The sequence below is a fragment of the Schistocerca serialis genome, chromosome 5 (genome assembly GCF_023864345.2).
Source record: "Schistocerca serialis cubense isolate TAMUIC-IGC-003099 chromosome 5, iqSchSeri2.2, whole genome shotgun sequence".
NCBI classification, from domain to species: domain Eukaryota; kingdom Metazoa; phylum Arthropoda; class Insecta; order Orthoptera; family Acrididae; genus Schistocerca; species Schistocerca serialis.
In genome coordinates, this window is record NC_064642.1 from 359,110,409 (window position 1) to 359,124,390 (window position 13,982).

At 40.2% G+C, this 13,982-nt stretch overlaps 1 protein-coding gene across 2 annotated transcripts in view; it reads right to left on the reverse strand.

Annotated features, from left to right (window-relative positions):
- Positions 1-13,982, reverse strand: part of LOC126481383 (guanylate kinase) — a 45,254-nt gene that overhangs the window by 15,678 nt on the left and 15,594 nt on the right. The window lies entirely within an intron of this gene.

Below are 13,982 nucleotides of genomic sequence, written 5' to 3' on the forward strand. Positions count from 1 at the left end.
AGTCATGTTATGCAGGACATTTAACTTTAGCATCTTGAACATACATAGCTTTTTGCGTGCCAAGAATTAAAATTTTGACCAGTATAAGAGTATCATTCCTGGAATGAAATGAAAAAGATAACTATTATTATAAAGGGCACTCAAAATAAAATGAGATAAATAATAATAATGTCGTGTGGCTAGGGTCTCCCGTCAGGTAGGCGGATCGCCTGGTGCAAGTCTTCCTAGTTGACGCCACTTCAGCCGAGATGAAGGCTACATAAACTATACTACTTTTTATTCTTCTCACACACAGGTTATACCACTGTTAATGGTTTATCAACAGTTGGTTGGTTAATTTGCAACAGACTGCTATATTATTCTTTTCCAGAAGACACCAGGACTATGCCTGTAAAGTAACTGTTTTGACAAAAGAGAGGTAGCTAGATTAAGTCACTTGGCAAGATTATTATTATTATTATCTCTATATAACAAAACGGAAAAATTGGATGTAATCAACAAGAAGAGGAAAACCAAACAACTGCAGGATACCAAGTGTGAGACTGTAGTCCGTACATGGAAACTGAGACCAGTTGTAGATTTGTCTCCACATTTATTTTTTTTTTTTTAATTGTCTGTCTATGTCAGAGAACCCCCCCCATGAACCATGGACCTTGCCGTTGGTGGGGAGGCTTGCGTGCCTCAGCGATACAGATAGCCGTACCGTAGGTGCAACCACAACGGAGGGGTATCTGTTGAGAGGTCAGACAAACGTGTGGTTCCTGAAGAGGGGCAGCAGCCTTTTCAGTAGTTGCAAGGGCAACAGTCTGGATGATTGACTGATCTGGCCTTGTAACACTAACCAAAACGGCCTGTGCTGGTACTGCGAACGGCTGAAAGCAAGGGGAAACTACAGCCGTAATTTTTCCCGAGGGCATGCAGCTTTACTGTATGATTACATGATGATGGCGTCCTCTTGGGTAAAATATTCCGGAGGTAAAATAGTCCCCCATTCGGATCTCCGGGCGGGGACTACTCAAGAGGATGTCGTTATCAGGAGAAAGAAAACTGGCGTTCTACGGATCGGAGCGTGGAATGTCAGATCCCTTAATCGGGCAGGTAGGTTAGAAAATTTAAAAAGGGAAATGGATAGGTTGAAGTTAGATATAGTGGGAATTAGTGAAGTTCGGTGGCAGGAGGAACAAGACTTCTGGTCAGGTGACTACAGGGTTATAAACACAAAATCAAATAGGGGTAATGCAGGAGTAGGTTTAATAATGAATAGGAAAATAGGAATGCGGGTAAGCTACTACAAACAGCATAGTGAACGCATTATTGTGGCCAAGACAGATACGAAGCCCACGCCTACTACAGTAGTACAAGTTTATATGCCAACCAGCTCTGCAGATGACGAAAAAATTGAAGAAATGTATGATGAAATAAAAGAAATTATTCAGATTGTGAAGGGAGACGAAAATTTAATAGTCATGGGTGACTGGAATTCGAGTGTAGGAAAAGGGAGAGAAGGAAACGTAGTAGGTGAATATGGATTGGGGGACAGAAATGAAAGAGGAAGCCGCCTGGTCGAATTTTGCACAGAGCACAACATAATCATAACTAACACTTGGTTTAAAAATCATGAAAGAAGGTTGTATACATGGAAGAACCCTGGAGATACTAAAAGGTATCAGATAGATTATATAATGGTAAGACAGAGATTTAGGAACCAAGTTTTAAATTGTAAGACATTTCCAGGGGCAGATGTGGACTCTGACCACAATCTATTGGTTATGACCTGTAGGTTAAAACTGAAGAAACTGCAAAAAGGTGGGAATTTAAGGAGATGGGACCTGGATAAACTAAAAGAACCAGAGGTTGTACAGAGATTCAGGGAGAGCATAAGGGAGCAATTGACAGGAATGGGGGAAATAAATACAGTAGAAGAAGAATGGGTAGCTTTGAGGGATGAAGTAGTGAAGGCAGCAGAGGATCAAGTAGGTAAAAAGATGAGGGCTAGTAGAAATCCTTGGGTAACAGAAGAAATATTGAATTTAATTGATGAAAGGAGAAAATATAAAAATGCAGTAAGTGAAACAGGCAAAAAGGAATACAAACGTCTCAAAAATGAGATCGACAGGAAGTGCAAAATGGCTAAGCAGGGATGGCTAGAGGACAAATGTAAGGATGTAGAGGCCTATCTCACTAGGGGTAAGATAGATACCGCCTACAGGAAAATTAAAGAGACCTGTGGAGATAAGAGAACGACTTGTATGAATATCAAGAGCTCAGATGGAAACCCAGTTCTAAGCAAAGAAGGGAAAGCAGAAAGGTGGAAGGAGTATATAGAGGGTCTATACAAGGGCGATGTACTTGAGGACAATATTATGGAAATGGAAGAGGATGTAGATGAAGATGAAATGGGAGATATGATACTGCGTGAAGAGTTTGACAGAGCACTGAAAGACCTGAGTCGAAACAAGGCCCCCGGAGTAGACAATATTCCATTGGAACTACTGACGGCCGTGGGAGAGCCAGTCCTTACAAAACTCTACCATCTGGTGAGCAAGATGTATGAAACAGGCGAAATACCCTCAGACTTCAAGAAGAATATAATAATTCCAATCCCAAAGAAAGCAGGTGTTGACAGATGTGAAAATTACCGAACTATCAGCTTAATAAGTCACAGCTGCAAAATACTAACACGAATACTTTACAGACGAATGGAAAAACTAGTAGAAGCCAATCTCGGGGAAGATCAGTTTGGATTCCGTAGAAACACTGGAACACGTGAGGCAATACTGACCTTACGACTTATCTTAGAAGAAAGATTAAGGAAAGGCAAACCTACGTTTCTAGCATTTGTAGACTTAGAGAAAGCTTTTGACAATGTTGACTGGAATACTCTCTTTCAAATTCTAAAGGTGGCAGGGGTAAAATACAGGGAGCGAAAGGCTATTTACAATTTGTACAGAAACCAGATGGCAGTTATAAGAGTCGAGGGACATGAAAGGGAAGCAGTGGTTGGGAAGGGAGTAAGACAGGCTTGTAGCCTCTCCCCGATGTTCTTCAATCTGTATATTGAGCAAGCAGTAAAGGAAACAAAAGAAAAATTCGGAGTAGGTATTAAAATTCATGGAGAAGAAATAAAAACTTTGAGGTTCGCCGATGACATTGTAATTCTGTCAGAGACAGCAAAGGACTTGGAAGAGCAGTTGAATGGAATGGACAGTGTCTTCAAAGGAGGATATAAGATGAACATCAACAAAAGCAAAACAAGGATAATGGAATGTAGTCTAATCAAGTCGGGTGATGCTGAGGGAATTAGATTAGGAAATGAGGCACTTAAAGTAGTAAAGGAGTTTTGCTATTTGGGGAGCAAAATAACTGATGATGGTCGAAGTAGAGAGGATATAAAATGTAGGCTGGCAATGGCAAGGAAAGCGTTTCTGAAGAAGAGAAATTTGTTAACATCTAGTATAGATTTAAGTGTCAGGAAGTCATTTCTGAAAGTATTCGTATGGAGTGTAGCCATGTATGGAAGTGAAACATGGACGATAAATAGTTTGGACAAGAAGAGAATAGAAGCTTTCGAAATGTGGTGCTACAGAAGAATGCTGAAGATTAGATGGGTAGATCACATAACTAATGAGGAAGTATTGAATAGGATTGGGGAGAAGAGAAGTTTGTGGCACAACTTGACCAGAAGAAGGGATCGGTTGGTAGGACATGTTCTGAGGCATCAAGGGATCGCCAATTTAGTATTGGAGGGCAGTGTGGAGGGTAAAAATCGTAGAGGGAGACCAAGAGATGAATACACTAAGCAGATTCAGAAGGATGTAGGTTGCAGTAAGTACTGGGAGATGAAAAAGCTTGCACAGGATAGAGTAGCATGGAGAGCTGCATCAAACCAGTCTCAGGACTGAAGACCACAACAACAACAACATGTCAGAGAAATGTCAAAAGGAAAACAAGCAATGGAAACTCCAGGTTGGAATATCAACAATATAAGGAAAAGGACTAGATGGAGGGAAGACATGATTACAAGGTACAGCATTGGGAGGCTGAGGGGTTGGGAAGTGGGGAAAGGGGGAGGGGGGAGGGAGGAGCCAAAAAGGAGAGGAACAGGGAAATTGAAAGACAGATGGGTGCACTGTCATAGGACGGCACACAATCAGGTTAAGTGATAGCAGAGAGGAGACAGAAACTTTTGGGTGGATGGCGTGTGGACAATAGTTTACTGTATTTCGAGGCCAGGATATTTTCAGAAGTGGAGAATATGTTGAAAGAATAACTCCCGTCTACACAGTTCAGAAAAGCTGGTGGTGGAGGGGAGGGTCCAGATGGCCTGGGTTGTGAAGCAGCCATTGAAATCAAGCATATTATGTCCAGCTGCATGTTGTGCCACACGGTGGTCTACTTTACTCTTGGTCACAGTTTGGCGGTGGCCAGTTATCTTGGTGGACAGATGGTTGGTAGTCATACCAATATAAAAAGCTGTGCAATGAGTTTGCAGCAGAGCTGTTATATGACACAGCTGCTTTCACAGATGGCCTGGCCTCTGATGGGGTAAGGCAAGCCTGTGACAGGATTGGAATAGGAAGTGTTGGGTGGGTGAATTGGGCTGGTCTTGCACCTGGATCTTCCACAGGAATATGATTCCGTGGCAAAGGGTTGGGACTGGGAGTGGCACAAAGATGGACTACAATGTTATGGAGCTTGGGTTGGCAAAGGAACACCACTTTAGGAGAGGTGGGAAGGATCTTGGTTAAGATGTCACTTATTTCAGAGCATGATGATAAGGAATTAAAGCCTTGACAAAGGATGTGCTTCATATGGCCCAGTCTGGAGTGGTATTGGGTAATGAAAGGGACACTCCTTTGCAGCTGTTTCTGGGGGGGGGGGGGCGGTGAGAGGACTGGGGGTTTTGGGGAAAATGGCACGGGAGATCTGTTTGCAGACTAGGTCTGAGGAATAGTGCCTGTTTGTGAAGGCCTTGGTGAGACCTTCAGCATACTGAGCAATGGAGTTCTGTCACTGTAGGGTGCCCAGGCTGCAGGTCAGAGATTTTTGGGTGTGGAAGGGATGACAGCTATCAAAATGCAGGTACTGTTGGTCATTGGTGGGTTTAACATGAGCAGAAATGTGAATGGAACTGTCAGAGGAAAGAAATTCAAAGTCCAGGAAGGTGGCACACTGGGTTAAGAACAACCAAGTGAATCAGGTGAGAGATAAAGTGTGGAGGTTGTGAAGGAACAAGGATAGGATGTCTTGGCCCTGAGCCCATCTAGCCTCTGCACACACTGCTATGCAGCACTCTTCTCTCCCCACAAACAGACCCTGCTATCCCTTTCCCCTTCCCGCCCCCTCCGATTGCTGCTTTCGTTCAATGTGACAGTTGCATTCCGGTCTGAAATGTAAGATATGGCAGTCGTGTGTGTCTGTGTGTGTGTGTGTGTGTGTGTGTGTGTGTGTGTGTGTGAGGTATGCTCGCATGTGAGAATGAATGAATACATGTGTGTGTTTGTTTTCTTTTCTGAAGACGTCTTTGGCAGGAAGTTAATTGTGTAACAGTCTTTTTGTCGCGTCTGTCTGCAGCTCAACATGTCATCTTTATGGCGACTAGCAATCTCCTTATATTGTTGATACAAAAGGAAAACAAGTATTGACAAAGGGAACAAGTACAAAAAGTCAAATAAACTGAGGATATAAGATACTGTCACTGTCGGTTGGAGGAAAGAAGTAGTTTTGCCCCTATACTTCTTAGTGTGTTCTTGAGGACAATATTATGGGAATGGAAGAGGAGGTAGAAGAAGATGAAATGGGAGATATGATACTGCGTAAAGAGTTTGACAGAACACTGAAAGACCTAAGTTGAAACAAGGCCCCTGGAGTAGACGACGTTCCATTAGAACTACTGATAGCCTTGGAAGAGCCAGCTCTGACAAAACTACCATCTGGTGAGCAAGATGTATGAGACAGGCGAAACACCCTCAGACTTCAAGAAGAATATAATAATTCCAATCCCAAAGAAAGCAGGTGCTGACAGATGTGAAAATTACTGAACTATCAGTTTAATAATCCACGGCTGCAAAATACTAACACAAATTCTTTACAGACGAATGGAAAAATTGGTTGCAGCCGAGCTCGGGGAAGATCAGTTTGGATTCTGTAGAAATGTTGGAACACGTGAGGCAATACTGACCCTATGACTTATCTTAGAGAATAGATTAAGGAAAGGCAAGCCTACGTTTCTAGCATTTGTAGATTTAGAGAAAGCTTTTGACAATGTTGATTGGAATACTCTCTTTCATATTCTGAAGGTGGCAGGGGTAAAATATAGGGAGCGAAAGGCTATTTACAATTCATACAGAAACCAGATGGCAGTTATAAGAGTCAAGGGGCATGAAAGGGAAGCAGTGGTTGGGAAGGGAGTAAGACAGGGTTGTAGCCTCTCCCCGATGTTGTTCAATCTGTATATTGAGCAAGCAGTAAAGGAAACAAAAGAAAAGTTCGGAGTAGGAATTAAAATCCACGGAGAAGAAATACAAACTTTGAGGTTCGCCAATGACATTGTAATTCTGTCAGAGACAGCAAAGGACCTGGAAGAGCAGCTGAACGGAATGGACAGTGCCCTGAAAGTAGTAAATGAGTTTTGTTATTTGGGGAGCAAAATAACTCACGATGGTCCAAGTAGAGAGGATATAAAATGTAGACTGTCAGTGGCAAAGAAAGCGTTTCTGAAGAAGAGAAATTTGTTAACATTGAGTATAGATTTCAGTGTCAGGAAGTCGTTTCTGAAAGTATTTGTATGGAGTGTAGCCATGAATGAAAGTGAAATGTGGACGATAAAGAGTTTGGACGAGAAGAAAATAGAAGCTTTCGAAATGTGGTGCTACAGAAGAATGCTAAAGATTAGGTGGGTAGAACACATGACTAATGAGGAAGTACTGAATAGAATTGGGGAGAAGACGAGTTTGTGGCACAACTTGACTAGAAGAAGGGATCGGTTGGTAGGACATATTCTGAGGCATCAAGGGATCACCAATTTAGTATTGGAGGGGAGAGTGGAGGGTAAAAATCATAGAGGGAGACCAAGAGATGAATACACTAAACAGATTCAGAAGGATGTAGGTCACAGTAGGTACTGGGAGATGAAGCTTGCACAGGATAGAGTAGCATGGAGAGCTGCATCAAACCAGTCACTGGACTGGAGACAACAACAACAACAACAACAACAACAACAACAACAACTTCTTAGCAACTAGAGAGAGGTTAAAATATAGTCCACTGCAAATTCAATACCTTTCTGCAAATAGACATACTATTTACACTTTCCAAGAGGAAACTCGGTGCAGTGGCTGACAGAGGATAGCTCAACTGATACAAATTGAAGGTACTTAACCCGCACTTACAGGTTACCCTGGCTCCCAACCTAGCCTCACTGCATTAGCAAACAGCACTGAACTGAGCACAGCACCTGCTTTTGTATAAAAAAGCGTATATGACACACGGAGTTAACGAAAAAGAAAATAAAACTCAGCACAGTGAAGACAAATCTCAACGGTGAAACTACATCACATTGCATTGTATGCCAGATTATGGTTAAGCCTGTATAATTTGTGCAATCAGCTACCACATTTAGCGTCTTTTTGGGGCATGCAAATAGGACATCAGTCACTCTCCACTCTCCCCTCTTTTGGTTTTACAAAGCTAAAGACACCACTGTTCTTCATTTAATTCTATGCACTATTGATGGCATCTGATTCAGCTGGCAAAGGTTAATCTAAGAAATTGACAACAGCTATACATATCTATGCTTTTAGTTGTTTCAACTTTCAATATATGTGTTTTTACAATGTAAATCACTGAAAAACAGATTCCTCAGTTACAACTACCACACTGTGGACTGTGATACTCCTCAGCAGTACTGTAATATTTACCTAAAAATAAAACCTAAGAAAGGTAAATCAAAAGTAACTTTTGTAGTCATTGCCTTACAGTCTGTTCTGCTGAAAAAAGATGTAGAATATAAACTGGAATTTTAACTATTGTTGCACACTTTTCAAGGAGTATGCACTGACCAATCTAGTGAGGTATTTTACAAACAAGTATTGATTGAAAATGAGATTTTCACTCTGCAGCGGAGTGTGTGCTGAAACGAAACTTCCTGGTAGATTAAAACTGTGTGGTGGACCAAGACTCAAACTCGGGTCCTTTGCCTTTTGCGGGCAAGTGCTCTACTGACTGAGTTACCCAAGCACGACTCATGTCCCATCCCCACAGCAAGTTTGGAAGGTAGGAGACGAGGTACTGGTAGAATTGAAGCTGTGAGGACAGGTCGTGAGTCATGCTTGGCTAGCTCAGTCAGTAGAGCACTTGCCTGCAAAAGGCAAAGGTCTCAAGTCTCTGTCCAGCACACAGTTTTGTTGCCAGGAAGCTTCAAGCATTGATTGAGGTTTGACAATACTAAGAAGCTGCTTATAAACCAAACTTGCAAATCTGCCAAGTGAAGCCAAAAGCAAGAAAGTTTATGGGAGAGCACCTCGACATACTTGAAAGTCAAATTATGCCTACACAGGTATCTCATTTCAATGGTGCGATGGTCAAAAACTCTCAGTACTTCAAAAGAGATCAAATGTGGTAGCAGCAAAACAGAGATGAAATTCATTTTTCTTGTTTGAATCCATTTACCAATTTCCTTGCAGTTCCTATGAAGGTTAGAGAGTAGTCTAACTTGTGTTTACTGCTAACAGCATCAGCACTACTGCATGCTGTCTGACTGAAAGATAGACAAAGTGTCTTTTATTTTCAGAAAAGTGTAACAAGACAGACACTTACATCAGAACAACATTCTTCTGTAGATGTTTTGGAACATATTTTATACGTAAATGTGATTATATTGATCTAACAAGCTGCTCTACTGGAATCAGCATGAGTTTCAAAAGCAAAAACTGTGTAAAACTCACTCTGACTACAAACTTGCAAAGGTTATAGAGAAGTGTGATCAGATGGGTGCTGCATTCCTTGACTTTCAAAAGGTTTACTGCACAACTGCATATAATTAATTAAGTACAGGTTTATGTAATATCTAATCCAACATCCATCTGGTACATGAATTTCCTGTCAGGTAAAATTAAATATGCAGTGCTTGTTGAGCAAATACAACATTGACATTAACAATATGCATAAATGACATCGTGAATAGTACCATAAATTGTTTCATATTGTTCATCGATGACAATATTTAATGTGATTTCAGATGGGGCTGGTTGTGACATTCAGAAAGATTTATGAAATATCATGCCTTCCTGTGACAAATTTTAGTTCATGTTAAACAAAACTAAATGTAAAATTATGCATAAACTTAGGTGAAAGCTACTACAATGTCAATAACATTATACCTACACATGTCTGAATAATGTAGATGATATGTATAATTTGTGCTTGATTTTTTTTAATTTTATAAGAGGATTATCCAACAACTCATATAAGATGATGATGATATTGTTGGGGTTGTCGGTTCAAAGGATGGTCTGATGCAGTTTTCTACTGCACAAGCCTTTTCATCTCTGCATAACTACTGAAAGCTACATCCATTTGAACCCATGTGCTTGGTCTCCCTCTAAATTTTTACCACTGCCCACCAACTCTTAATATTCCTTGATGCCACAGGATGTGACTTATCAACCAACCCCTTCTTTTAGTCAAATTGAGATGTCTTTCCTTCCCAATTTGATTCAGTACTTCCTCATTATTTACCTGATCAACCTACCTAATTTTCAGTATTCTTCTGTATCATCAAACTGCTTATCATACAGTTTCACTATTGTAGAAGGCTAAATTCCAGACAACCTCTTCAAAAAAGACTTGCCACCACTTATACCTATTTTTTATGTTAACAAATTTCTCTTTCACAGATATGCATTTATTGTTATTACCAGGCTAAATTTTATATCATCTTGATTTCAGCCATTATTAGTTATTTTGCTACTCAAATAAGATAATTCATTGATTACTTTTAGCACCTCATTACCTACTTTGATCTGCTTCAGCAGTGCCAGATTTGATTTAACAACATTCTATTATCCTTGTTTCACTTTTGTTGATGTTTATCTTATAAACTATTTTCCAAACACTATCCATTCCTTTCAGCTACACTTCCAAGTCCTTTGACATGTCTGCCAGAATGACCTCAAAAGTTTTTATTTCTTCTCCTTAAACTTCAATTCCCTTTTTAAATTTCACGTTGGTTTCCTTCACAGTTTGAATAATCCTGAGGATAGGCTATAATCTTGTCTCACTCCCTAACTACAGCTTTCCATCTGTGTCCTTTGACTCTTATAACTGCAGTCTGGTTTCTCTACAAATTGTGAATAACCTTTCACTCATCATCATCATCATCATCATTTAAGACTGATTATTCCTTTCAGCGTTCAGTCCGGAGCATAGTCCCCCTTATAAAATTCCTCCATGATCTCCTATTCAGTGCTAACTGAAGACCACAACAACAATGTTAGAACAACAGCTATTCCATTTATCAAGTGAATGTTGAGAATGGGAGATAATACCTATTGCAGGGTCGCGGAAGTAACATCACTATAAAAAAAGTTGCCTAGGTGCGAATAGGACTCGCTCTCTGAGAGTTCCGTACAAACTAGATTTTTTATCCGTTCCGGAAATCGAGGGTGGTGACGTTTTTTGTCTGTTATCGACACTGACACTGGAAAGATATCGGTCCCAGGGATTCTAAGACTTTCCAGGGTGTTTAATTTTCAAGTCTGAAGTCTGAGAATGAATGACAAAAGATATATTTTTCTTTGTGTGATATAATTACAAAGTAACGATTTCGGGTTTTTCCTTTTACTTATAAAGTGAAATCTTGCTTCTGTAAAATTTCATGAGTCTAGGTCAACGGGAAGCACTTAACAGATTTTGAATGAATGAGTTTTCGAGCAGCAAAATATGGCGGATAAATGGCCGTATCTTTTAATTTCATTCACCCAGAAGCTTAAAATATTTTCACAGCGAAGGGACCATAGACCTTAATATGTGACATAAATTTGAACTTGGTACAACTGTTCGTTCTTTAAAAAATGGTATTATCAGTCGGATATTAGCAGTCTGACAGAGAGACAGAAAGCCAGACGGACAAGGAAGCGATCCTGCAAGGGTTCCGGTTTTACAGACTGAGGCACGGAAGCCTAAACCGGAACTAGAAACGCCTGTAAAAACTCTTACTAGAGGAACGAAATTGTTTTAGAAAAGGACAATAATGCAGTGAGAATATTGCAGTAGTGCCACATATAACTGAAAAGAACCGAGAATTTAATCTGGAGACTCGAATTGCATTTGTAGATTATGAAAAAGCCTTTGACACAATGGACAGGTATATGCTATGGAATAGAATGGAAAGTCCACCAGGTTATCCTAAACAATTAGTCCAAGTTTGTATTTTAGTAAGACTATAGACCTCAAGGAAATAGAAATATAAAAACACCAAGGAAAAGGTTAAAGCGAATGAATACTCCCAAGTAAATCACTGAGTAAGTGGGAAAAAGGTATTTAAATAGGTATGGGCATGTGATGAGATTAACAGATCAGCGATGACCGAAAGAAGTACAGTATTGGCAACCACCAAACAAGAAAAAAAGAGACCCCGTATGGAATGGAAAAATCAGATGGAACAGGAGATGTAATGAAAAATTTTGAAAGAAGATTTGTACAAGGATCGAGAGGCTTGGGTACGATGTTGCTAAAAACGGCCGAGATGCCATTCTCTAAGAAGACGAGAGAAAACTAGCGAGTGTTATGCAAATTACAACAAAATGATTTTCCTATTCCATCTATAGTGCTTAGTAGCAATGTTCGAAGATATGGAAGAACATCAGGAATAATGAACTGATGCAACTCAAGCAATGGCTTTACGTCATGAGCCACACTCAACTAGTCCTGCCTATATAGAGGATGAAATAGTCCTTAGAAATTGCCAGTAAGGAAAACAAGTCGTCCTTAACACTTTATTCCAATACAAATCAAATATAAAATGAAACTGACTGCGTATATTAGAACAACCAAGCCGAGACTCGTTTCACCAAATTTATTAAGACAAAAATTCGGTGGGTTCTCTCGAAAAGGATGCCTCATTACCCTTGTCTACTCAGAGAACGTGGCCTGTGTCTTATAAGCGAGTCCTCAGTGAGGAATAAAAACTATAGATTGTACACCTTTTTGTCGAAAAATACATAAATAGTATAGGATTTCTTCAGATGTTAAGCCTATTACTTCAAAATCATTCTTAACCGAATCCAGGTACCTTCTCCTTGGTCTACCCCGACTCCTCCTACCCTCTACTGCTGAACCCATGAGTCTCTTGGGTAACCTTGCTTCTCCCATGCGTGTAACATGACCCCACCATCTAAGCCTGTTCGCCCTGACTGCTACATCTATAGAGTTCATTCCCAGTTTTTCTTTGATTCCCTCATTGTGGACACCCTCCTGCCATTGTTCCCATCTACTAGTACCTGCAATCATTCTAGCTACTTTCATATCTGTAACCTCAACCTTATTGATAAGGTAACCTGAATCCACCCAGCTTTCGCTCCCATACAACAAAGTTGGTCGAAAGATTGAATGGTGCACAGATAACTTAAGTCTTGGTACTGACTTCCTTCTTGCAGAAGAGAGTAGATCGTAGCTGAGCGCTCACTGCATTAGCTTTGCTACACCTCGCTTCCAGTTCTTTCACTATGTTGCTATCCTGTGAGAATATGCATCCTAAATACTTGAAACCGCCCGCCTGTTCTAACTTTGTTCCTCCTATCTGGCACTCAATCTGTTTATCTCTCTTTCCCACTGACATTACTTTTGTTTTGGAGATGCTAATCTTCATGCCACAGTCCTTACATTCTGATCTAGCTCTGAAATATTACTTTGCAAACTTTCAATCCAATCTGCCATCACTACTACGTCATCCGCATATGCGAGACTGCTTATTTTGTTTTCACATATTTTAATCTCACCCAGCCAGTCTATTGTTTTCAATATATGATCCATAAATAATATGAACAACAGTAGAGACAGGTTGCAGCCTTGTCTTACCCCTGAAACTACTCTGAACCATGAACTCAATTTACCGTTAACTCTAACTGCTGCCTGTCTGTCATTTAAAGACAGCAAAGCAAAAGTTCGCGTCTTGTTCCATAATCTCGTAGGACAGACAATAACTTCCTCCTAGGAACCCGGTCATATGCCTTTTCTAGATCTATAAAGCATAGATACAATTCCCTGTTCCACTCGTAACACTTCTCCATTATTTGCCATAAGCTAAAGATCTGATCCTGACAACCTCTAAGAGGCCTAAACCCACACTGATTTTCGTCCAATTTGTCCTCAACTAATACTCGCACTTTCCTTTCAACAATACCTGAGAAGGCTACACAGGATAACTGAAATGGCGTGGGAGTCGGGACAGGTTCCATCAGACTGGACGAAAGCAGTAATCACCTTTCACTCCCTATATTTTCTCTCTGTCAGCTTTAATATTCCAAAAAGAGTAGTCAAGTCAACACTGTCAAAAGCTTCCTCTAAATCTATAAATGTAGGTCTGTCTTTCTTCAGCATATTATGTATGTCACAGGGTTACTAATGCCTCTTGTGTTTTCACATTCTCTGGAACACAAAATGGTCTTCTCTTGTGTTGGCTTATACCAGTTTTCTGATTTTTCGGTAAATAATTTGTGTCAGTATTTTGTGACTATGGCTTACTAAACTGATAGTTCAATAGTATTCACACCTGTCAGCATATGCCATCTTTGGAAATTGTATGTATATCAAATTCTCCCGCTTAATCAAGTGTGCTATGTGAAATCCATGATGATGAAATTTGAAGTCTCAGGGCAAGCTCAGAAGTGTAAAGATGTCTCTTTCACTTCAGCAAATTAAAAGACAACCAACAGCAGTATGAGGTACTTGTCATGATACATCATATATAGGAAGACCTTTGG